Source organism: Cyprinus carpio, chromosome B1 (assembly GCF_018340385.1).
Source record: "Cyprinus carpio isolate SPL01 chromosome B1, ASM1834038v1, whole genome shotgun sequence".
Classification (NCBI taxonomy): Eukaryota; Metazoa; Chordata; class Actinopteri; order Cypriniformes; family Cyprinidae; genus Cyprinus; species Cyprinus carpio.
In genome coordinates this window covers 450640-476450 of record NC_056597.1, presented here as the reverse complement: position 1 = coordinate 476450, position 25811 = coordinate 450640, and the positions used below count along the sequence as shown (strand labels likewise).

At 36.6% G+C, this 25811-nt stretch overlaps 1 pseudogene; it reads left to right on the top strand.

Annotated features, from left to right (window-relative positions):
• Positions 1-1505: 1505 nt before the first annotated feature.
• LOC122136039 lies at positions 1506-24731 on the top strand (annotated as a pseudogene).
• Positions 24732-25811: the final 1080 nt, after the last annotated feature.

Below are 25811 nucleotides of genomic sequence, written 5' to 3'. Positions count from 1 at the left end.
AATGGCAGAGGATCCCTAAATCCAGGTGTGAAAAACTTGTTGCATCTTTCCCAAAAAGACTCATGGCTGTATTCGATCAAAAGGGTGCTTCTACTAAATACTGAGCAAAGGGTCTGAATACTTAGGACCATGTGATATTTCAGTTTTTCTTTTTTAATAAATGTTCAAAAATGTCAACAATTCTGTGTTTTTCTGTCAATATGGGGTGCTGTGTGTACATTAATGAGGAAAAATTAACTTAAATGATTTTAGCAAATGGCTGCAATATAACAAAGAGTGAAAAATTTAAGGGGGTCTGAATACTTTCCGTACCCACTGTCATGTCTATTTATTATATATATATATATATATATATATATATATATATATATATATATATATATATATACTGTGTACAGTACTTACAGTGTATGACTAACTTTCCTCTGTGGAAGTTATTTTGAAGAATGTTTCCATGTTCCACAAGTTGATGTCATTGTATGGAAAAAAAAATATATATTTTTTCTTTTTCTTTTTGATCATCTGAGTTGGTTATACTTTATTTTATGTTGTTATAGTGTAATTACACAAATAAATACTGAGTAATATTCATTAACTGCATGTACTTATTACATTATATGGTTAAGTTTATTGTTTGGTTTTACGTTAGTCGGTTACTGTTATTACTGTAGTGAGTGCATGTAACGATTAACTGTCACATTAAAATAAAGTAAAATAAACATAACAGTTTTTGTGTCTGTACGACCACATTTCATTAATTAATACACACACAGACACACACAAGCTAGAGGTCAGTAAAATGGATGAAATGGTTATTTTGGCGATGGAACTTTTTTTTCCAATTTCATTCAAACATTCCCAGAGGTCTATGAGAAACAGTGTGTGTTCATCTTTGTGTCACTTTGATGCCTTTTTTGTGTATATCAGAGAAACCAAATGGGATGGAGAGCACTGATGTGTGTAAGGTGTGTGTATGTGTGTGGAATGTTGCTCTGGCCTGTCTCCAGGTTTAGGGAGGATAGCGTTTCCAAGTGTGTGTTCACACTGTTGTGTGTATTTGTGTTCTTTCTGAGGTGTGCACACACGCACACACACACAGAGAGAGAAAGGAACAGGTTGCTCGGACCAGCCCGGTGAGAAAGATGTGAGACGAAACATTTCCCGGTACTAAATGCTGTAGACAGAGACTGACACACACACACACACACACACACACACACACACACTTTCTTTTTATCAGTTTCTAAAGATTAATATATAGTTTTGTGAAAAGTTTGTCTTTGACCTTTGGCATTACAGACTGGTTCAGTATTCCTACAGATCTTTTTCATCCTCACAGCAGAGGAATGTGAAGATTATGTCAGTGAGAGGCAGGTACAGAGACTAGCGCTAATTACTCTCTCTCTTTCTCTCTCTCTCTCTCTTCTCTCTCTCGGTCTCTCTCTCTCTCTCTCTCCCCTCCGCCCGGTTCTCCCTCGTTTTCAGCTACCCCTCCTCCTCCTCCTCCTTGCCAGTGAAGGAGACAAGCAGGGGAACGAACAGCAGGGACGGGGAAGTGAAACAGTTTGGAGACAGAAACCAAAAGAGAAAAAGAAGAGAAACGTAAAGTTTTTCATCACTCTGGACTGTCAAGACCTGTGAGAACAGACACGATAACGGGTGAAATACAGAGAAACAGGGATGAATGTGGTTGATCTGCTGTGCCTTTGATTAATGCAACACATAGACTCTGTTTGACAGCTACTAAAAGCGCAGGTAAGTTCCTACATTCTCAGGCATGTCTTTTTGTGATCCTCTCCTTCACTGTCTCATGTTTTGTGTCAGTTTTCCTTTCTTGTTCTCTGTGTGTCATCTTCTCACAGATGGTCCAGCGATCACGTTCTCCCTCTGACCTTATTTATTTTCATAGAGTTAAATTGACATCTCTCTTTCCCTCCCTCCCTTTTTCTTTCTTTTTTCCATCTTACAGTTGTAAGGTTAGAATGTCCTTGTGTTGCGAAAACTGTGTTGAAAGTTGCTCTGCGGGTCTTTTGTGTGTGCATGTGTGTTGTGTAACTGCACTCAGGGGGTGTGCTATAATTCAGTGTGTGTGAGAGAATCAGGTTTCTGACAATGAGATGGCTCAATCTAAGAGAAAAAACAACGAATAAAAAATATTTGAAGGCCCATTCCAGCCAACCTAATAGTTTGCATGCTTAGTGTAATGAGTGTAGACGTGTACTTTTTTCAGAGGGGAATGGCACAACATGAACAGACAAGACACACACTTAACTTTACAGATTAATCACCGTTTCATAAGCAAATAATTGTTTCTAGACCCGTAGAATCTTGTTTTTCTACCAACAATGTATGGAAATTAAGTCTTAAAACATGTAATGGGGAAGTGCTTCAACTACAACTTTAATGTGATGTTAAGCTACATCTGATGAAAACCTCACTTTAGGAATATCCAAAAGGTAAAAATGACTCATATACTGTATGTCATAAACAAATTTATCTTTTAGGGTTAGGGCTAGTTTGTTGCTATTATAATTAACTTTATGTAAGAAGAATAGCTAGATAACTAGGTAAACGTGTGTCTGGGTGGGTGTGTTTACTTAGCTGTACTTGAGGTATAATTTTGTCTACAGAAGTGAGCTAAATTGTACAAAACCTCCCTTTAGGGGAGAACTATGGACGTTTTCAATTGGAAAAAATGATCCATAAACTTTTCTTCTTCTAAAATTAGAAGACATTTTCTTTTAGTTGTAGTAGTCAGTAGCAGTAGTAATTATATGTTTATACAAAAATCATAAAAGTCTAAGTCCCCTAGGTAAATGTGTGTGTGTTTGTGAGTGCCTATGAATGGGTTATTTCACGTAGGGGGTAAAGAGGTCAGGGGTCTTGAGAGCAACACACTGTGACTTTGCATTGTGGGGGATGTAGTTTAAAAGAAATTAAATGATACTTGAGAAGAATTAACACTGAGGTGAAGTACAATGAAAAGAACAACCCATCTGTGTCTGTGTGTGTGTGTGTCTCAGTGGTCATGTGACTCTCTGTTGTTACTCTAAATACTGCATCTGTTAAATGTGTAGGCGTGTTTATTTGGTGACAGACCTTTAGGGGCCCAGCAGTATATACACTTGTGTGTGTGTATGTGTGTGTGTGTGTGTGTGTGTGTGTCTATGTGTGTGTGTGTGTCTATTGGAAATCTGATTGGCTGTGGTTCTGACTTAAACCAGTTCTCTCTGCCTCCATTCAGCTGCTTATCTGATTCTCATAAAGCAGCATATTAAGGTGCATGTGTGTTTTTGGAATTTATATGCATTTCACTTTCATTAAATATTTAAGTGATTTTAATTTTCATTTTATTTGGCCTTTAAATGATTTTTGTCTTGTGAATTGTTAGTGTAAACTTTGAGAAAGAGATGCCTTGCTTGTGTTTCTGGTTTAAACTTCAGAATCAGAATCAGAGTTCAGTAAGTTTCTGTGAATCGCTTCAAACTTTATGTTTTAATGAGTTGATTCACATTTTTGAACATTTGGTAGATATAAGCATTAAGACAGGAGCAAAAATCCATTTAATCCAGAGCAAAATTTTAAGTTTCATGTTTGTTTTCTGCTAATCATTTCAAATAGTTTAAAAAAATTGATTCACAATTCTGACTTAATGTTATGATGTGTAGCATAGCATTTTCATGAAATATTTTAATGTGACATTCAAATATTCATGCAAATAATGTTTGCCATAATCATGCAAAATTTTAATGTAATATTCAAAAGTTCATAAATATAGCTTTTTGTTACTGTTTATTGTTATATTGGTGCATAAATCTTGAAATTCTTCCTTACATTTAATGACAGAAAATTAACGATTTTATTATAAAAATGCAAAATTTAATGAATGATGGCCTTTTTATAGTTATAGAAATATCATCCCTTAATGTCAGGGTAAAAGCATAAAAATAGATATTTTTCTTTCTTTTTTTCTTTGCTATATCATATCAAATTCTATTCTCCAAATGTCTTTATTTCTTAAAAAAACCTTGATCCCCACAAACTCTAAATTGAATATAATTGTAAGGTTTAGTGACATTTCTCAATTCTACATCCTTTATTGACTCAGTAGTTTTGTTTCCTCTTTGAGGGAAGCACACATTTCTTATTCATCCACCTTCAGCACTTCAGTCAGCCTTCCTTGACTTCTTGTAGACATACTATTAGATATAAAGAAGGAAATGGAGAGAGAGCAAGACAGGTCACCTCTCTTTCTGTGTTCTTAAAGTCATATGACTGATCATGTGACCTCCTCAGCATGACTTTAACCCTGACAGACATCTGGACAAGTGTATGTGTGTGTGTGTGTGTGTGTGTGTGTGTGTGTGTGTGTGTGTGAGTGAATGAAACAGGATCTCCTCTCTCTCCCTTCTGCTTTTCTTCCCATCTCTCTCCCTAACACACACCAAATACCTGCACTTCACAATGAATGCATTCTTATACTGTCTCTATAGACAGACTAGAAGAGCCTTGTGTGTATGTGTGTATGTGTGTGTGTGTGTGTGTGTGTGTGTGTTTGTGTGTGTGTGTGTGTGTGTGTGTGCGTGTGTGTGTGTGTGTGTGTGAGTGCGTGTGTGTGTGTGTGTGTAAATATATGTTCAGCATGGTTCTCCTCCAGGTACTTTGATTAATAGTGACTTCTGAGGGTTGGAGCTCTTTTAGACCAAAGGCTTAATTTGGGATATCCCACCGTGTGACATACACCCACACACACACACACACACACACACACACACACACACTAGTCTCCTTAGTGACACAAGTTCTGCATGTCTGAATCAAGTCGCTCAATTTATCTCTTGTCTTGCTAATGCTTTTATGCCGCTTCATTACACTCTTCTCTCTCTCCTCTTTCTTCTTTTCTTTGTTGTAGTGTGTAATAATAGGCCTTGTTCATTGAACCCAACAAACAGGACAAAATCTGGACTGGTGTGTGAATATTATTTACTTCTGTTATAGTGTGTGTATGTGTGGAATGAAGGGGTAAGAGAACACAACGATCCCTTGTAGTTAGTCCTCTTTTAAAAGTAACTGTTTAAAACATCTCGTCCTTCTTGCACTGATACTGAAGACTCACACACTTACAAAGTGTTTCCAAGTACACCCTGTCCTTCCAGCAAGACCTTCAATGTTGATTTTTCAACCAGAAAACATAGTACAAAAATCAACTTCTTTTCTCTTAATGTTATAATGTATAAAAATATTGTAAATGTAATCACATATGAATCATGTTTTTATCCAAGTCTTCTGTAGACACATGATTGCACTATAGATTTAACAGGTTTATTTTAGGTTTTTATTCACATATTAACATTGATCAACACATAGAGTACATCAGCGGAAGCTCAAACGTGCTTGCTTGATATGAAGGTTTGTTGTGTGTTAAGTGAGTATATTTAAACTTCTGTTTCTCACGTTTGATGTGTTCTTTATGTACTGATTAATGTTTATACTGTACATAAATATGTAAATAAATGCCTATATTATATCTGTTCATCAAATAAAGCGATCATGTCTCTTTTGAAGACTTGGATTTAGCCACTTGATTCATATGGATTACTAGGATATCTATGAGTCAAATTTTGGTAGAATGGACTTTAAATGGAGGGACAGAAATCTCACAGGTTTCATAATCTTGGTTTGTGTTTCAAATATTAAAGTCTTATATGTTGGGAGTGCAGAGTGATCCTCTAAAAAGAGTATCCTCTACCTGAACAGAATGTGAAGTGTCTCAGACATTGCAACAAATGAGTTCAGCATGATATTCCTAGGGCTTCTGTTTTTTTGTTTTTTTTTAAACAAAATACAAACTGCAACAATACAGTTATTTCAGATGGTGGAAATCTTCTCCACTTAATGCCATAATCAGTGTTGGGGAAAGTTACTTTTAAAAGTAATGTGTTATAATATTGTGTTACTCCATGGAAAAGTATCTAATTGTGTTACTTAAAATAATAATACTAAATAATAACTTAATAAAAAATGTTACTTAAAAAAGTAATGCATTATATTTCTTTTGTGTTTCTTTTTGTCACCTGGGCTGGGTTTGCTTAGTTGTTTTTAATTAAAAAAAAATAAAATAAAAAGTTATCTTTTTGCCAACTTCCATACTAAAAGTGAAATTAATAAGCCTCATGCTGAAGGAAGTGCCTCAGCCTCTGCACCTCACTCCCAGTTTCTCCCAACACGGGGGACAGGAGAGGTGTCAGTGAATAAATAAAAAACCCAAATAAACTTGCATTGCTTATTTGAAAAAGTACCTCAGATATTTTGTTGTAAATTTTAAAGTAATGCGTTACTGTGTTACTTGTAATGCATTACCCTTCAACACTTTCTGTTATACTTCAGAAATGGAGCTTTGAAATATTTTGTGTTCTTCAAATCTATAATGTTTTGATCATCTATTGGTCCAATATCTTAATACTATGCTTACATATTGGACCAATAAGACTTCACCTCACTTGAAATCTCATTGTTTTAAATCATCCTATGTATTACACTTCAATATGGCTCTTCCGTGTCTGGAGTTATTTAAAGCTCTTAAGCAGTTGAGCCATCAACGCAGTCACCATCATATGACCTTGACTAAGAGATCTACTGTAGGTCAGACGTAATACTAGCATAGAAAGTCAGAGCGCATGTCTGTTTGCGTGTCCGTGTGTGTGTCTTGATTCTATTCATGTATTCGTACAGTGCTGAAGACTGAGTTAAACCTGATATTTTCCAGTTACCTTTACCTGCAATGTGTGACGCAATATGTGCAAAACTAAAACACACGTTCACAGTATATCCTTTACCCCCCCCCCCCCCACACACACACACACACACACACACGTCTTCTACCAACTGTCACTTGAGGATATATTTAATAAGTTTCATTTATGTTTATCTAATACTTTGTCCCCACTTTTGTAACAAACACACTCTATCTTGAGGAAGCACAGAAGAAGAACTTGAACTCAATAAAGAATAAGTTTTAGATGTGTATAGTGGTGCACTGATAAGGTTATAAATGCAGACTTTGCACCCTCTCAAAGTACAGTATGTTGACTCTACACAGCCTCACCCTGCTTTATGGCCTACCCACAATGTATCATGTTGCCCAGGTTTCATAATGTTTGCTAATGATTTAAAAAGATCATATCTGATGGTGCTATTTTACATCTCAAGGTTGCATTTTAAGCGAGTGGGGATAAACTTCGGAAATGTTAATTAATGTGTGTACACTAGCATTGTGAGCACAGGACTGTTGTTAACAGTTGAGGGATCCATCCAACTGGTTTGCCACCCCTTTGTGCGTGTGTGTGTGTGTGTGTGTGTGTGTGTGTGTGAGTGTGGTGTGTGTGTGTGTGTGTGTTGTGTATGGTGTGTGAGTGTGTGTTTATTTTGTGTGGCTACTAAGGCTTCTTCTGATCAGCCAACCCACCTCAAACAAAAATAGTTTTGCCTCTTAGTGCACCACCATTTCCTGTTTATGCACGTCCCCCATCGCTCTTCTCTCATTGACCTCCCTCATTCCTCCCCCATGTTTAGTAGTCACAGCTAAATGTGTAAACAAGTGACCATCATCATATGACATCTTACTGACCTCTGCAGAAAATTACAATCGGGTAGTTGATAAATAACATGTCCATGAACTATGTTTTCAAAAATAAAGGAAAGTGTTGCTTTTTAGCATAGTTTAAAAGGGTTATTGAGGGTTTCTTTGTTTTTCAAGGGTCACATGGTCCTTCAGAAATCTGATTTAGTGCTCAGGAAACACACTTTATTATTATTAAAGTTGAAATCAGCTGAAAAGTTGTGCTGCTTAATATTTCAATGGAAACCATGATTCCCCTCTTTCAGGTTCTTTGATGACTATAGAGTGCAGCATTAATTTGGAACAGAAATCACATTATAAATGTCTCTACTGTCATTTTTGATCAGCATCCGTGTTGAATAAAAGTTTTGATTTCTTAAATAAATAAGTAAATAAATGAAAATACTTTTTTTTTTACACCAACCATTATGGCAGTCAAAACAAACCTTTTGAATGGCAGTGTACAATCACACTCTTTTTTTTACACCACCATTATGGCAGTCAAAAAGTGGTCAGCGCAACAAAAAAGTGTATTCTGATTAAAAATAAAAAGTGTTTTTATGTATATAAATAAATAATATACAAAATAATGTAAATAAAATGTCAAATGTTTTGTTGGAGGGGTCTTAAAAGTGTTAAATATTATATATTTTTCCTGTCTGCTACTTACACATCACAGCTCAGGATAGTCGCTAGAGAATCGCCACCAGCCAATCAGTGTTTCCAGACTGTAATTGTCATGTGATCTCAAAATGGCTACTTTTATTAAGCTACCACTGTAATATCACTAGATTTATTTAATGTGATTTTAAACATTTTAAAGTAATATTTATTACTTCATTTGTAAAATATTTTAATGAGGAAAAAATATTCAGTGCACATACAAACAAATAGTTTTTTGGGTCAAGTATAGCATGCACCTATGCTATAAATAATTTTCCTTTTTATATGACCAGTTTTGGTTATCTCAGTTTCTGTATGCTCTTTCACTCAAGCACACACTCCCTTCTGTGAATCAATGATTTCCACCTTATCGAAGTACCTAAAGCAACATAAAACACACTGCAACGTGTAAGTACCTGTTTCTTAGGAACAGGAATGAGAAAGATTTTCCAGGTCCTTTCCAGGTTTGAATGTGCATGAGGGCCTCTGAGCTTCAAACTGTTTGTCTTGAAATGTTTTTGAATGCAGGAATTCAGGAAATTGATTTCAGGTTAGACTGAATAGTTTTTCATAGTCAGTTTGCCACTTATAATGACTTTGGCTCAGTCAATGGACAACCTCATTCACAGCTCACCGCACACAGTCACACTCCTGCACAGACATCTTGTTTGCTCCCAGAAAAACGGGAGAGAAGGGTTCTTGGGTGTGACAAGGAAAAGGAAGGAAGAAAAAAAGAAATATAGGAGAGAGAGTGTGGGAGGGGGCATCTTTGCTCTGCTCCACCCCTCACATGCACTGAGTAAACACTCTTTTACCAACTGCACCTCCAATCACACACTCTGCTTCTCTACCCCACAGACTGTGTGTGTGAGACCAAGAGATTGACTGAGAGAGAGAAGAGGGTAGCCGCTGACGCCAGACAAACAGAAGGCCTGAGTGTGTGTGTGTGTGACTGTGTGAGTGAAACACACACCAGCTACACTGCCACTCGGACACACATTCATTCACCTGAAAAGGCAGGTAACGTGTGTTTTTTCTGCTTATTTAGTTCTGGTCAAGGCTTTATTTAAATTATTGGTGGTTACTTGTGTGTTCTTTTTAAGTGGTAATGTTGTAATGACCTTTTATGACCTTCAGGGGAACTTAAAAAATGAAAACGATACATTTGTTTGCTGTATGGTAAGGATGTTGAAATATAAATGTACTGTTGAAATATAAATAGCATCTTAGGTAATTTGACTAGCAGCATTGTGTGTTTATGCAAGTGAGCGTAAAATAGAGTAAAATGTAATTTGTGCGTCACAGTTCGCTGCGTTGTTTGTTGGTCTTTGGACTTGACTTCTTCTTCACCTTATGTTTACTGTTAGGGTGGGCCCAGACTTGTGCAAGTTACTGTTATCAGAAAGGTTCCCGTAGATATCTTTATTCTCCGTGTGCAGATTTCTTACCGAAACAATCATCAGGAGAAAGTGATGAGACTTCAGTGATGTGCTTACCTGAGGCATTTTTGAGCAGATCATCAGCTGTGTGTGTCTATATCAGCGGATTGTGTTTGATCAGGCCTCATCACATTGTGTTGCAGTAAGTAGATTAACTTCAGGAGTGAAAAGTTCAGACTGCATGATAAGAAACCTCAAGATGTCAGCAGCATTTGTGGTTCTTTCCAATGCTCTAATGTGTGCAGTGTAGTTTTATGGTAAAAAGGATTGAAGTGCTTTAGGTTATGGGAGGATGTGTGTGCATTTGTGATTTGTCCACTCGATATGTGTGTGTGTATGCAAAAACACTTAATATGTGATGTTGTGTTTGATCGTGTGTGTGTGTGTGTATACACTTAACCTTAATCATTTTAAGTTTTTTACTTCCTTTTTCCTGATTTGTTATTGATTGTTAGCATTGTTAACTAAAACTATTGAAATTTAAATGTCTGAAATAACAGAAATAAAATAACAAAACTATTAGTAAAAAACAATTAGAAATATACTCTTAGTAACTAATTGAAATAAACTACGTTTAGCAGTGTTAACTAAAAATAAAACTGATAAACATTGTTTTCATTGATTGAAATAAAGCGGAAATAAAAATAAAACATAAATATTATATTAGGTAAAAAATAAACTTTTAAGAGTGAAAATTAGAAATTTAAACATAAAAACTAAAAGAAAAATAACTAACATTTCTAAAACTAAAACTGAAATAAAATAAATTCAAGCTGAATAGAGATTAAAACCCCCCCACAAGGTAATAATACTAAAATAAAACCCCCCCACAAAATTACAAAACAAAAATTATGAATAAAAATTAATTCAAAATATTAATGAATATTATAAGAGTATGTAATAATACTAAAAATAACACTGATTGTTTGGGTTATTTAATGCCTGTTTTTGTCTAGTTTCTAAGTCATGAGAACAAAATCATTGTGTGTGATTTATATTAATGACTGGATAAATGGTTTTTACTGTAGCATGTTTTCCATAGAGAATTGAAACAGAGGATTACAGGAATTGAGAACGGTGTTGTGGGTATGATGGTCACCATATCCACACGTCTCTCACTCTGTCTGACATTGTTTGACGCCAGTGTTCTGTTTTAAGAAAACCGTAATGTGTTCCTTTATTTAAATCGTAAAGTCATGTGATACAGAGTTCATCTGCAAATGCACATAGCATATTTATCGCTACCATATAAAGACCTTTTAATAACTGAGTTTTTCTTGTAACTCTGATGTTGTTGACAAATAGATGATGCACTAGCTGTTTGGATCACATCATTACACAAAGTTCCAGTGAACAGTCAATGAGAATAAAGTATATCTGCTAAAGTATAGTCTATGCTTACATATTTGTTTTGGCCAACATTTGGCCACTTTGGCCTATAACTTTAACTGCTAGGCTTGATTAAGCAGAAGTTGTAGTTTCCCTCTTGTGTCACTTTCAAAATCAACCAGCAGCTTTTTCACTGGATAATCTATTTAAAATGAAAGCTGAATTTCGTGAACTTTAAGTAAATGTTGTGTAAATTGTCCATTTAATTTCTGTAGTTGTTTTCTTTCACTATCATTAAATCATATTATCTGTATCTATTGCCATTTTGTAGTGCTAAATTCTAGATACTGACCATTGGCAACCGAAAAATTCTATATAGAGTATAGAGAGTGTGTTAAATTAAAAAGAATTGTGGAGCCTGGTTTAGAGACACTTAATGTTAATGATCTGCACAGTGATTATGAAGTGTCACAAAGGTCAACGTTTGTCAGAGATGAGTGTTTAATAATTATAGGACACCATTATAGAGTTTTTGCTTAGTCACTGAGAAGAACACAAGGTTCTGAACTTTTCAGTTCATTGTGTGAGTGGTTTTTTAAAATATGCGGTTTTAAGAGTCTCTTCAGCAATAAACATTAACTCACCAGATTATCTGTTGGCCATGGCAACAAACTTTGACTTAACACACTGGTCAGCTTGAATGGATGCTGAGTGTAAAAGGAGTTAATCTAAACCTTGCTGACACACCAACACTCAGACACAGTAAGAACACACAAACACTCTCTCACCCATGTCTTTTAGCCACCTTTTACCCCTGAGAGTCTTTAATGACCCTCAGGCCAGCAGAGCTTTTGTGCATATTGCGCTCTCTTGGTTGCTCTATAGGGTTATCATTTGAAGAGTCCTTGACATGACTAAAGAAATGCCCAGTATCTACACATAAACAGAGAGGGCGGCAGAAAGACACAACTGGGTCAAATGACATGATGTGCTCATCTGACTCATCTATTCATTTATTCAAAAATCCATAAAAACTGCAAGGCATGCGTGCAGTAACTTAGATATGCATCTTTTATGAAAAACCATGTTTTTAATCCCTTAACTAAAAATTATTTTGATATTTTTTGTGGGCATAAAACATCAGGTGAAAACAACTTTCCCTGATAGCATTAAGAAATCTTTTGTTAAAGTCATAATTTACAAAAACTGCTACACTGGTTATTAATATTCAAAACATGCAAAAAAAAAAAAAAAAAAAAAAAAAAATTGAGGACGGAAACATAAAATTAAGTATATTAGTTAACTCCTTAACTCCTTTTGCGTACTTTTGTTTATATATATATATATCTATATATATATATATATATATATATTATATATATATATATATAATATATATAATAGGGGAAAATCAAAATGAATTTACAAAAACTGCTACACTGCTTAATTTATATTTGAAAAACTTTTGTTTGTTAAATCAAAGTTGTCTGCTGTGACCAACATGCAAAACATGCAGCGAACATACAACAGGAAATTACATATATTATACAATTTATCACATAAAACAGCAAATTATATACAATTTCTAAATTATAGATAAAACACTGCACACTATTTTTTTATAAAAGTTTTAATTCAGGTCTTAAAATTCAGTGTGTAGCAATTTCCAAAAATGCATAATATTTATTTTATTTTAGGGAGTCATTTATTTAAATGTGTACACACATGTATTAAGGTGTAAGAAAAAAAATGTTATATTGCACTTGATGGTTGCACAAGTTTTTAATATGGTTATCAAATTGAAACTTTTCTTAAAAAATGGAAACATTTTCAAAACTTTGCAACTATATTAATATTATTATTATTTTAAATTTTTCTTTTATCATGGACCTCTTATTTGTCATTGACTCGAATGCTTCTTCATTATCTGTTGTAAGAGAGTGTATATTTGCACTTTTAAGGCTGTATCCTTGCAACCAGGCCAAAATCACAACCTCATTGTTAAATCACACGACCGTCAGCCGCATAACGGCAATACTACAATCTTTTCAAAACTGGAGTACAAAACACATGTGGTTATTAACGTTCCAAAAAAAAAAAAAAAAAAAAAAAAAAATAAGTGATTGATTTGGAGTCTTATCCTTCACACATTTTCCCATCATGCAAAATGTCAGCGATGATCTATTTTCCAAGCCACAGTGACCCAGCTCTGTACAGCATGTGTGTGTGTTTGCTGTCAGTACAGTACTCTGGGAGGCCAGCGTGTGTATTGTTCTACCCTTTCTACATTTTCACACTTTTCTTTCAACTGAGATCGAAGGAGTTTCACCCTAGAGATACTAATTGATCTGCGGGATACAAAAGCCTTGTGTGTGTTCCTGTGTACCTGTGTGTGTGGAGTTTATATGTGCTTATTGTCAAATATTGTCCTGTGTGTTAAAGAAGCCAAAGATCAGATACTTCTGTCAATCAGTATCTTATATAATATAAAACATGTGTGAATCGCACACACAAAACCTCACACTTTCCAAGAATAATCCTGCTTCATTATCACACTTTCATTCCATAAACTCATTTATTTCTATCACATTGTTATTTAGTAACAAACAATTATTTAATAACTTGAATCCAAAATTAACACACACTCTTGGAAGACAGTATGGAATATATGGAAATCAACAATATTTTTATAAATCTGGCTCAATTCTCAAATTACAATAAACAACAAGAACATGCTTCTACAGTATTTAAATTGATCTTTGATTAATTCTACAAAATGTAAAAAATGTTCATTATTAATCCATGTTAGATCAGAACCCTTAAAATAATATTACCAGATACAATCTTTGATTTTACTGATTTTTTTTGTATTTTTTTAAGGTACACGGATAGTGTTTCTGTACATGTGCAGTGTTCGATTATATAATTTAGTTATTAATTATGAATGTTTATTACTCTACTTAAGGGTAGTAAGAATACAATTAAAAAACATGTGTTATACTTGTTCTTTTACTAATAATATACATCTTAAATACTATTATTCTCAAGATGGGTTTAATCTTCCATTTTAAGCTATGGAGGATTTTTAAATTGTGCAAATCGATTTCCCCCCCCGCTTCCACATTTTCTTCAAGTAAATTTGACAATATTTTTGTAGCTTAAGTTTGAATTTCTCAAAATGTGGAAATTAACATTAACTAAAGACTGTAATATGTTTTATAAATGTACTTAACTAATGTAAACAAATGCAATATTTGATAAGGTTAATGTGGTGTTTTGCCATTGTTATTTTTGTTTGAAAAACTGTTAGAATTTTTTAAGATTTTCAGAAAAGTTGTGAGATGTGAGAATTTGTCCTATTTGTTGAAATGAGAGTTGCACTCCTTGTGTGATGTGTGTGTGTGTGTGTGCGTAAGCTAGTGATTTGTGTTGGTTAATCATCCACCTGCTGCGCCTCGGTTCCTTGCACCAAGTACCACATTTTCGACTTATAAAGGTCAACCAATTGCCAGGCAGGTACAATAAGATATGGAACCTGATGTTGGATGGGAAAAATGAAAAAATCATTTTCCAACCTCTCGACGTGCATTTCTTGCCACTGATTTTTCACTTCCTGCTGATTTCTGTAGGCTATATCTGTACGGAACAAGGAGGAAACTTCTAAAACATACTCACTGCCCCAGAACACGAGGGCATAAAAAATTGCTTTTCAAGTCTTTGTTATCCCAGTGATTTTACCTTAATCATTTTAATTACATTTATTACTAGAATATTTATTAAATACAAGAATTAATTACTTCCTATTGTGATTAATTAGTCATTAATTAATCACAATTAATAAACACAGGGAGGTTGTTATAATGACTAAAATCTTAAGGATATACAGAAACTGACCTAAAGCAAACCTAACCTAAACCTAATGTATTTTGCTAAAAAGCGTGAAGCCATATCAAAAGCCTATCACTGCAGTCAACCATCACTTCTTTGCAGTCGAGCTGGTGCATGTGAGCTCCGCCTTTTGAAGCGTGTCAAGGTGACGTACATTCGAGAGAGAAAAAATCTTGAACCCCTGCGTTCTGTAAAAATTCCAGATGTGAGCATTAGAAACGCGTCGCGGTGAGAGGTCATTCATTCTGTGCTGGATGCTCTCGGTTAGAGTGTTTGGAGAGGCAGACAGTTTTGTACTCTGCTTCGCTGCTTTTCCCTTTTTTAATACGAGTATGAATATGCGCTTGAGACTGACTTGACGTCTTTGGACAGTAGCGCGTTTGGCGGTCTTTGTTGTTGGTCGTGCGCAAGAAGCCTACTTTTTGAGCGCGATGTTGTCGAGTTTAAAAACAAGTTAAACATTAAAAACACGTCTCGAGATCTTGCGTTTTTTTGCTACCAGCTCGTCTCACGTGTTTTATTGACCCCACGTAGCCTAGTCTATAGGAGGCATTATTTGCGCTTTTATCGCGCTTTTTTGTCATAATTAATCGCATGAAAATGACACCTACTTATTTTTGCTCCTCTTGCGAGTCACATTTTTTTCTTATGCTTTCTTCTCTCTTTACTGTTTAGTTTCTGGCAGCTATGCATAATATCTTCTCTCTCGACCTCTCCTTCCTCCCAGAATTCTGCTGAATCGTCTCTCAGTTTTGTCATTCATACATTACACTAGCCACTGAACCCACTTCCACCAAGAGACTATCCCCCAATCTAATATGACAAACCAGCTAGTTTATTTTAAAAGGAAGATCTTTTGAGTAGTAGTAGTAAAATGCCCATTATTATTTAAATTCTTAACTTTTTTTGTACTATGATTTAATTTGTATATAATTTTATGAAAATCAGGCTCTATTAGCTGTTTTTGCCCAACTTTTGCATAAGTGAATATAGAAATGCTCTATCCACAGATGATTTAAATATCTCGTATTAGTTGGCCTGCTTGGTCTTCATGGCTTTTGATTAGTCAGTCTGCTTTTCTCCTGTTTCAGCTGGCCTGAGCCACCACATGTACTGATTTTCAGTATATGTGTGTGCAAGCGTTGGTGAATGAGGAAGGTTTATGGATGTGTGTGTGAGAGCTTTGGTTTAGTACTGCTGAGTTGCCTGTTTGATTCCGACCTTACTGTCACAGTCACATGCTTCTCAGCGAGCCTCTTTGTAGAACCTCATCATGAAAACACCCAGGTTAGCCAACTTAAGCACGCTGGGTGTTGTAGTTGTTCATTTGTTTTAAACTTTATTCCTGAAGTATTTTAATAATTAATAACTTTTACACCTTGTTACTTTTTGCATTTGTAGTTATGTTACCTTGCATTTTTTGTGTCAGTGTGAGTTATGTGAACGTTGTGTGCTCAGGATAAAGCTGTTATATGGGTCAGCATGCTCTGTACAGTATGTGCAACCATGGTTTCATTGCTAAACAACCTAACTACTCTTACCGTCTCTGCAGGCATCCCAAGGTGCGGCTAAACTGCTAAATTACGTCGTCCACTGAGCAAACTAACTGCAAAACAGTGAATATATGTACTGTATAATGTTCAGTAAAACATTACTAACAAACACACTAATTCCCACTTCAAAACTAATGAAATTCTTATGTCAAACCATTGATTTGCTTGCTGTCAAAGACTTCCATGGCATTTGACTTTCCATGCATCTGTGGTCTGATTATGGAAATTCCTACGACTGTAGTATTTAAGCATTTTGGAGATTTTTTCCATGCTAGAGAATGTAGACGCGGCTTACTGGGTTTATTAGGCAGCTTTAGGTAGGTAGAAGAGGATTTGCTTTTTTGTCAGTGTGTGTGTCTTAGAGAAAATAGGGACTTATAGATTTATTTATTTATAATTTTATCTATCTATCTATCTCACTATCTATCCTTATCTATAAACATTATATATTTTTATCAGCAATGTTAAATGTGAAAAAAGTATAGACTTATACTATTAAAATTGTTGCTAACTGTTGCTTATTCACTTCATTTTTACATTTAGACCTTTACCGTCATCTAGGCTCACATTTAAAGTCAATATTTAAAACACTTAAAAAACAAACTTAATAACACTGTTAATAGTAATCTTTGTAGCAAATCTCAAAATTAAGTATGACGCAACCCCCCCAATCCAACAAATTAATGTCAGCTTTTCATACTGTACTGTATAAATTTGAAATCACACTAGTTGCAATTCAAAATAAACAGATTTAATTTTGGTAGTAATTTATTTTTAATTAATTTAGATAATTTTAATACTGGCCACTTAACCCATAAGATGAAAATAAAATTATTGGCCAAGAATTTTAATATTGGGTACATCCCTAGTTGATATGAGGAACTGGGATGGAAATGATTGAAATTGTATTCTTTATAGAAGTAGATTTATTAGCTAATTATGTGGTGATGAGTACAACTGCAATATAGTACATCTGACCAGAATAAATTTTTTGTCTCTTTTTAGACTCCAATCCTAATTGGATGCTTGTTTCAGAATGACAGCAGAAGACTCCGCCTCTGCCGTTGCTATGAGTAACCCTCCCCCCCTCCTCTTCTAAGGCCTCCTCTGGGCATCCGCAGCATCACAGCGCCATCCCAGAGGGAGTGGCTGGGGCCCCCAATGAAGCTGCCCTTGTGGCCCTGATGGAGCAATCAGGTTATGGTATGGTGCAAGAAAATGGACAACGCAAATATGGGCCACCACCTGGCTGGCAAGGCCCCTCCCCTCACGCGGCTGCGAAATCATTGTGGGTAAAATCCCACGTGACGTTTACGAGGACGAGCTGGGTGCCAGTATTTGAGACTGTTGGACGGATCTACGAGATGCGGGCTAATGATGATTTTGATGGGAAGAACCGTGGTTATGCTTTCGTCATGTACACGCAGAAGCATGAGGGCTAAGCGAGGCAGTTCGTGAACTGCAATAACTTCGAAATTCGTCCAGGAAGGTTGCTAGGTGTGTGCTCTAGTGTAGATAACTGCCGCCTCTTCATTGGTGGAATCCCAAAAACCAAGAAACGTGAAGAGATCATGGAAGAAGTTTCAAAGGTGACAGAGGGGGTGCTGGATGTGATTGAGTACGCGAGTGCTGCGGATAAGATGAAGAATCGGGGCTTTGCCTTTGTAGAGTATGAGTCTCACCGTGCTGCTGCTATGGCCAGAAGAAAGCTCATGCCAGGGCGAATTCAGGTTAACATCATTTTCCACTGAAACTTTTCACTTCATTATATACTTACAAAAGTATAATTTTTTTGAAGACTCTTTACACAGCTATTTTCCATACAACCAGAGTGATAGACCACATCTACTAAGCTTAAAAATGCTATAAAAAGGACAAAATACACTATGAAATCATTATAAAAGTATTCTGTAAGACTCATGTACTGTATTCCACATCTTCTGAAGTCAGACGATAAATTATGCATGAGGAATAGACCAAAAACTGATTTTTTTTCACTAAGAAATTCTCTATCCATTGAGCTGTTAACCTAAGAGCCGAATTAATGAGTCAGTGAGTTGACACTTGGGAAGTGGATCAGTTAGATTCAAGAACAAGGAATTATTTCAAGATTATTATTTTCAAAGAACGCTTGTTTGCAAGCAAGGCTTGACAGATTAAATTGCAAATTGGAAGATCCGATTCCTAGTTCAATGACTCACTGCTTCACTGATTGACTCACTAATTTAATGAGTGAGTGAGTGAGTTGAGACTAGAGAACTGGATCAGTCAGATCCATGAACAAATCATTCTTTCAAGAAGATTCTTTTCAAAAATGGTTTGTTCGAAAATTAAGCTTACTAATTGAATAACGAACATAGGACTGATCGGGTCTGAGTCGCACTGACTCGATCCTTACTGTTGATTGGACTGTTTCAGTGATCCGCATCACAGTGCAGTTAAATGCCAAGATTTGGACCATTAATGGGATTAGATTTTGACGTTGGATCGCTTATATGGTTCTTTTTTTCATTTTTTATTTGCACTTTTGAAGCCTGCTTTGTATAGTATTGTTGCATTGAAAAACAGTTGTGTGAAGATTTTTTATAGAAAAAAAAAAATAACAGGCATAGCGGTTTGAAATGACATAAGGGTAAATAATAATGAGAATTTTGCTAATTTTTAGCTGAAACTATTCCTTTATCTATGATATTTGGTGAATATACCTACCTTACTTTAAACCGGTTGTGTGGTAAATCTCGTTCTCTATGAATACAGCTCTGGGGTCACCAGATTGCAGTTGATCTGGGCAGAACCTGAGATCTGACGTTGACGAGGATGTGATGGAAACAGTTGAAAATTCTGTATGTGCGCAACCTGATGATAGAGACCAGCGAAGACACTCTACACCAAACCTTCAGCCCAGTTCAATCCTGGCTGTGTGGAACGTGTCAAAAAAAATCAGAGACTACGCCTTTGTTCACTTTTGCCAGTCGAGAACGATGCGGTGGTTGCAATGGACAAACCTGAACGGCACAGAGATCGAAGGTTCCTGCATCGAAGTAACACCCTGGACAAGCCTTGGTGGATAAGCGGAGCAGGTACACCCGCTATCAGAACAAGCATCGAATCGGGGAACGGCGGCTGCAAACAACTACTGACAACAGCCAACAAGTAGTGAATCAACGACGTAAGTTGGCGACCCATAGTAACACTCGCCATATACGGGCTAGTCCCTACAGCACCAAACAGTCGACTATTACGGCTCCCAACCGACTCATTGGACCCACCGAGACTACTTCATCAAAGGTTGGACACCTCATTTTTTTTCTTTCTTCCCTCTAAGATCAAAATGGAACGGTGGGGAGAGTGTGATTCTAATTAAAAAAAAGATCCTATATGTACTCAAAGAAATGCAATACCATTTGATAAAATCTGAATTATCTTGAGTATTTATGCAGATAAACATTTTAACATTTACACAAGTAATCAGACTTGATCTGTACAAACAAAACCAAAAGTGAGGGGTAGCACACACACCAGTGGTGGTACATACTGAAATAAATGTTAAAATTATGTCTTCTTTAACTCAGAACTTTTCATATGGCTACCACCTTTAAAACAGTGGTTCTCAATGGTGAAAAAAAAAACCTAATGCTAAATAAGATCCTGAAAATCAAAACCCACGAGATATACGGGGTAATATACAGTATGACCCATTCAGTGGGTGTAAGGGGTGCTGTAATTGCACTTCGATTACCAGTTACACTGAAGCCAAGCCAAAATTTACTTTTTTACACTTACGTACAATGTAAAAGGGGAAATTTTCACTTTCATCAAGTAGTGACGACTTGTCTTAATAAGAGTACTCATACTTTAAAATATAATGAAGATAAAAATGGTTGGGTTGGACACAAATGTTGGAAATTGGCTTTAATTTGCAAGAGACCTTTTAGAACCCAAAATCACTTTTCCTATTCAGCCCTAGTCCAGGTAATAATTTGCATTTAATTCATGGGTGATTTTAAGTTTTGAAGAAATAAAACAGTTTTGTTACTGTGGATGCTACTTGGTATCTAATATAAAATCCAGAAACAAAAAACCATTGACGAACAGCTGTTTTAAAAGATACATCCCAAAACAAAGAAGCTCTGCCGTGTTTGCCTATAATCCACTGACATTTCTAGTATGGCCACTAGATGGCATGCATTTTGAGATTGTTTTGGGCTGAAGAGCTGAGATCCCCAAAATGTATGATACTTGAAACTAATGATGGGAATCTGGTATTATTACGTTTCCTAATCATATCATCAATTACAAATGCTTGTGGTTTTTGATTGGGTTTGTAACAACTGAGATCATTTTTCTCTTTGCAAATTGAGTAAAGAATTGTGATTGCGTATTCAATCTGAGACATATTTGGTCATCTATTATCTGATTAAAAACAGAACTTTATCTTTACTCTTAATTTCAACTTCGCTCAAATGCCACACACACTCCCATCTTAAAGAATGGAAGGAAAATTGCAAATATATCTCAAGAGGTCGTTCACACTGACAGCACTTTGAATTAGAATGCCCGGAAGATTAAGTGATAGTACCACACCCCTATCTCGATCACAAAGTCATCAGTGCTAGCAAAACCTTTTTAGCAAAATACATTTAACTAGAATCGAAAGCTGACACCGAGATAAAGTCATGATTTTATTTCAGTTGTCTGCTTAACGGCCATGCAAAATGGGGTTACCAGTACTAATATAATATATATATCTCTAATTATACTAATCAGTATTATATTATCTATAAATATTATATATATATACTATAGTATGTATGTATGTTATGTATGTGCCTCCTTGAGGTTCTGCGTACGCTGAACAGCACCTCCTTTCACTTTTTATCTTAAGGCAGGTACTGTAAGAGGCCGTGGCCGTGCGGGAGCCAGTGTAATAGGGGGCACCACGCCCAGGCCGCCGCGGGTGGCTGTCATACCTTGGCTGGCTATTTCCGCTAGCGCCGAAGGCATTACAGCCGCTACCCATGAAGGAAAGGCCCACAATTGGGGGCCGGACAAAAACCCTTACGAGATCATGGCCCAATCTAGAGGCTGGCAGCTGATGAACCCAGTGGGCATCAAGCCTGGCACAAGTCAGTGTGAATTTAAATCATCATATATAAAAGAATTTAACTCAGTTGTGCTCCTACTCCATCACAGTGGAGGCAGAATCTAGAAACCTGTCTTCTTGGAAACCATAAAAGCATAATTTACTAATATTATTATTACTGAAACAAACGAACCACCAGTTAGTTTTACATTAAACTCTACAATCTAAAAATAGCAATCAAGTAAACTGGAGGTTATTTAAAAAAAGAGTGTAAAGATAATTTATTAAAACTGTACTGCCCCCTACTGGCCGAGGAGTGGAACACTAACTCCTTTATGACAGCTGTCATGGCTGTCGCTGCGTTACCCTAGTAAGCAGGGCCTTTGGTTTTTACTCTTATGTCGCTTAAAAGCTTTCGTTCAATCTATACTATTCAATTTTCAAGACAATTCTCACAAAAAACTCGCTCAAATTTGTATATACCCGCTAGATTAAATATTACAATGGTACAGTCATCTGACGAGAACTGATTAGTTAAATACATCAAACATAAGAAACAGGACACTCACTTATAAAATCACCACTTATAAAATTGCTCTTGAGAGTGTTTGACTCTGTTTGTTCGCGCGCCTTGAGTTACAAAGTCTCTGTAATGACTTTATTTTCTTACAATCAGCTGCTCTGTGTCGAAACTGACTGAATCTTGCAAGAAATCGATCTGGAGATCTGTGAAATCCTGACTGGAGTATTCTGACGTCACTTAAAACTAATGTCTGAATTAACATGGGGAATGAAGCAGAAGCGTTTTTGTACCCCCCAAAGGGAAACCAATGTGTGTGGTGTGTGTGTGTGGCTGTGGTGTGTGTGCTTCTGTGGGGTGTTTTGTGTCGCTAAATCTTAAGCTGAGTCATACATTTGTTGTAAATGAGGACAGGTTTGTTAAGTCTCAGTCTTCCCCCTTTTTCCTGCTTTAAGTCTTTATCATTTTTGCACTTGCCTGACTTATCTTCACTTTCCTGGATTTCTTATTACTGCCTCATTTCAGATTTTAAATTACTATGTTACCTAACATAGGTACACAGCTTTACTAGGATGTGACCCACAATATGATATTGCGTCAAGTCGTTACACTATACAGTCTGCATATTTTTGCCTTGTCCTAATTGTACTTGAAATGTCTTAGTAAGACTCCTTCTCCGCCCGCTGGTGCCCAGTACCGGACCTGGCTGTGTTTTCTGCTGCCCCCTGGCAACTAACGTTAATGGAGGAAGGGGAAGATGGCATCCCAGTGGGAGCACTGATTAATCCTTTGCTCCAAGGCATGGACCCCACAGCTGCCTCGGCCAACTGGCAAGCAGTCATACCTGCTGGTCTCAACACCAACCCACCTTGTCCAGGTTACTCACCCTGCCACCTTAGCAGGAGTGGGACAATTGCAGGTTATATAAAACTCAGGATAATTCTTAACACCAACCGGAACACAAGAAATGCTGTGCTGTTATGGCACTTTAACACACGCAGAATAAAAGGCGGAAAACATATTATTGAACAATTATGTGGGAGCGTTAGTGTTTTCTTACACTTTAACGACCAACTGATACTGCTACCCATGAGATTTGAATTGGCAGTAGCAAAATGTAAAGAAATTCTTTGTAACTTCAGTAAGTGTAATTTGTAAACCTTGAAACAGGAAGTTGAAAAGCCTTCTCTAAAAGTTGAAAATAGTTTAATTTGAAGGTTTTAGGCGAAAATATATCAATATGTGTTCCAGTATATTACATTTCTTTGAACTGATAATTATAAATCCACTTCTTCTAATTCCAGTTCAAATTCCCAGTTCAGCTTTCTATTCAGTTCAAATTGCCTCATTAACTGGAAGGAGGGCCGAATTCTCAAAAATATGAATTCCCGATGAGCATAATATGTTGTTGCCTGTAATGAAAGAATCACATAAAAAACACTGTTAGTAGTCAAAAACTTGACATTGAATTTTTAAAATAGTATCAGAAAAATAATACCACTGACCAAAAATACACAACCATCTAGTCACAAACCGCGCTATTTTCATAATATGGCATATCACCTTCACACACTGTGTATGGAACAATCTGTATGAATCTTGGTTCATACCGGTCATGATAATGCGCCCCCGAGGAAAAAAAAAAAAAATAAAACATTTTAAAGAAATATTATTGGACTGGTTAAAGGGATAATTTCGCCCACCGGGGTGAATATGGGGTGGTTCACTAAAAGTGTGATCTCTATTACAGTAAAGAAAGTTTTTTTTTTTTTTTAATCGGTGCTACATGACTATAGAAAACAAAGAAAAAGTGATGTGCTGAAAAATGCAGAAAAAAATTTCAAAACTCGTAATGCACTGGGCTCGATCAAAATATCAATGAGTAGGGATACAAAAATTCCTCAGTATGATCTGTAGTTTTCACAAAAGCCAAGTTTGAGTCAAACAGTGAACTTTGCTGTCAGATAACCTCAATCTTGGTGCAGGTAACAGAAAAATACTGTAATACATATTTTCAATTTACTGTCTATACTATCAACCATTGTAAAAAATACCAAAGCTGGTTGAACATCGGCAAACTTACCTTTAATATAGCAAAAAGTGTGTTTTGCTGTGGAGGGAAATTGGCACCAAGTTTTATAAAATTTTTGAGCAGAGAATGCAAACCCCTCCATTCACAACGTATTCTGTTTGAGACCATTAGAGATTTCACTCATAGGCCAGCACTACCCAGCATGACCAGTGTGGGCAAATTAAAAACCACAAGCGACCCCGGCCATCATGGTTCATTGTCTCAAAACACTTTATTTACGGCTTACGACATTTCCATGATGCCAGACATTGGTGGCTAGCTTAGGAGTAACGGTGTTAACAAATCTATGTCTTCATCTCACAGGGTCGTCGCTATGACTTCCCATCTACAGCCCATGGCGTCATAATGGTGCAGAGGATTCCGGCTTGCAGCTGCCAGTCTGTACTGGAAGCCAGTTACATGGCCTATTGCCGCCACCGCCACGCCCAAATCACCGCCATGCTGGTCGAGCGCTACAGAAGAATGCTGCTGTGGCAGACACGCCGCGACAACCTATGGAGGGGTACGCTGTGGTATGTGCCAGTCAGGCCTTGCCCTGCTCGGTGACCATCCTTCAGACGCCACAGTTCACGAGTGTAGTACCAGACCTTACACTGAGACACCCACAACAGCCAATCACAGTGACTTTACAATTACCACCCACGCGCGTCGCCACATGGCCATCAGACATTTTACGGCACGACTATGAGGTCTGCTGGTAATTTAAACCACGCAGAGTGAAACTGACATACAACAAAACTAACACATTCTGACTCGTGTGAAGCTCCCTGGAAGCCCTTAGATTAGATGCTGGCAGCAAGGATGTAGATTTCTTGCTCAAATTTATTCACAACCTTCATCAGCCCCTCTGGCCCACAATTAATTAATCCCGACATATGACCTAGACCAAAACCCACTTTCATCTGCTCCTGATGATTAACTTACCAAGACAGGTAGACTTTTGGTTCTAAGTTATGGACTCAAAATCCCTGCAAGTGACACTAGAACCTCACCTATTTTCCCTTTAGATCAATAGGAAGCAGTCTTGTCAGTTCGACTTCTAAAGAACAAAACACTTGCTCATTCCCAAAGCCATTCACACGACCTGAATGAATGACAACTCCTGTTCTCGCATGCTCATTTGCATTCTTTTATCCATTCTGGGGGAGAGGTCTTGTATATTAGCTGATCACCAGTACAGATGTGGAATGGACTGCCGGAGGGATATGTTCATATGAAGTAATTCAAAATAAGACTCGCATAAGAGAGGACACACCTACTGACATATCACTGTCTTCCCCACACACTCCAGCTGAGAATCGTGAGCCATGAGCGTTCCTGTCGCGCCGCACACTCCTAATAACGCTCCCTCTGCATTCACGGCCAACAAGAAGTAGTGAGGGAACGCTGTAGTTATTTGTTGGACTTAAAAAGAACATTATTTAACTGCCTCTGTATGCTTTAGAGCATTTACTTTTGGTTTTATGAAGAAAAACAACTGTAAAATGAACAAACAACTGCTGAGCAGGAACTTCACAAACCACAGAAGTAGAAGATGTGAAAGTGTTTCATGAAAATGCTGTAGGTTTGAGTTTATAAACATATACGTATGCATTGAAGACGTCGGGCAATCTTCCGTCCATTGGG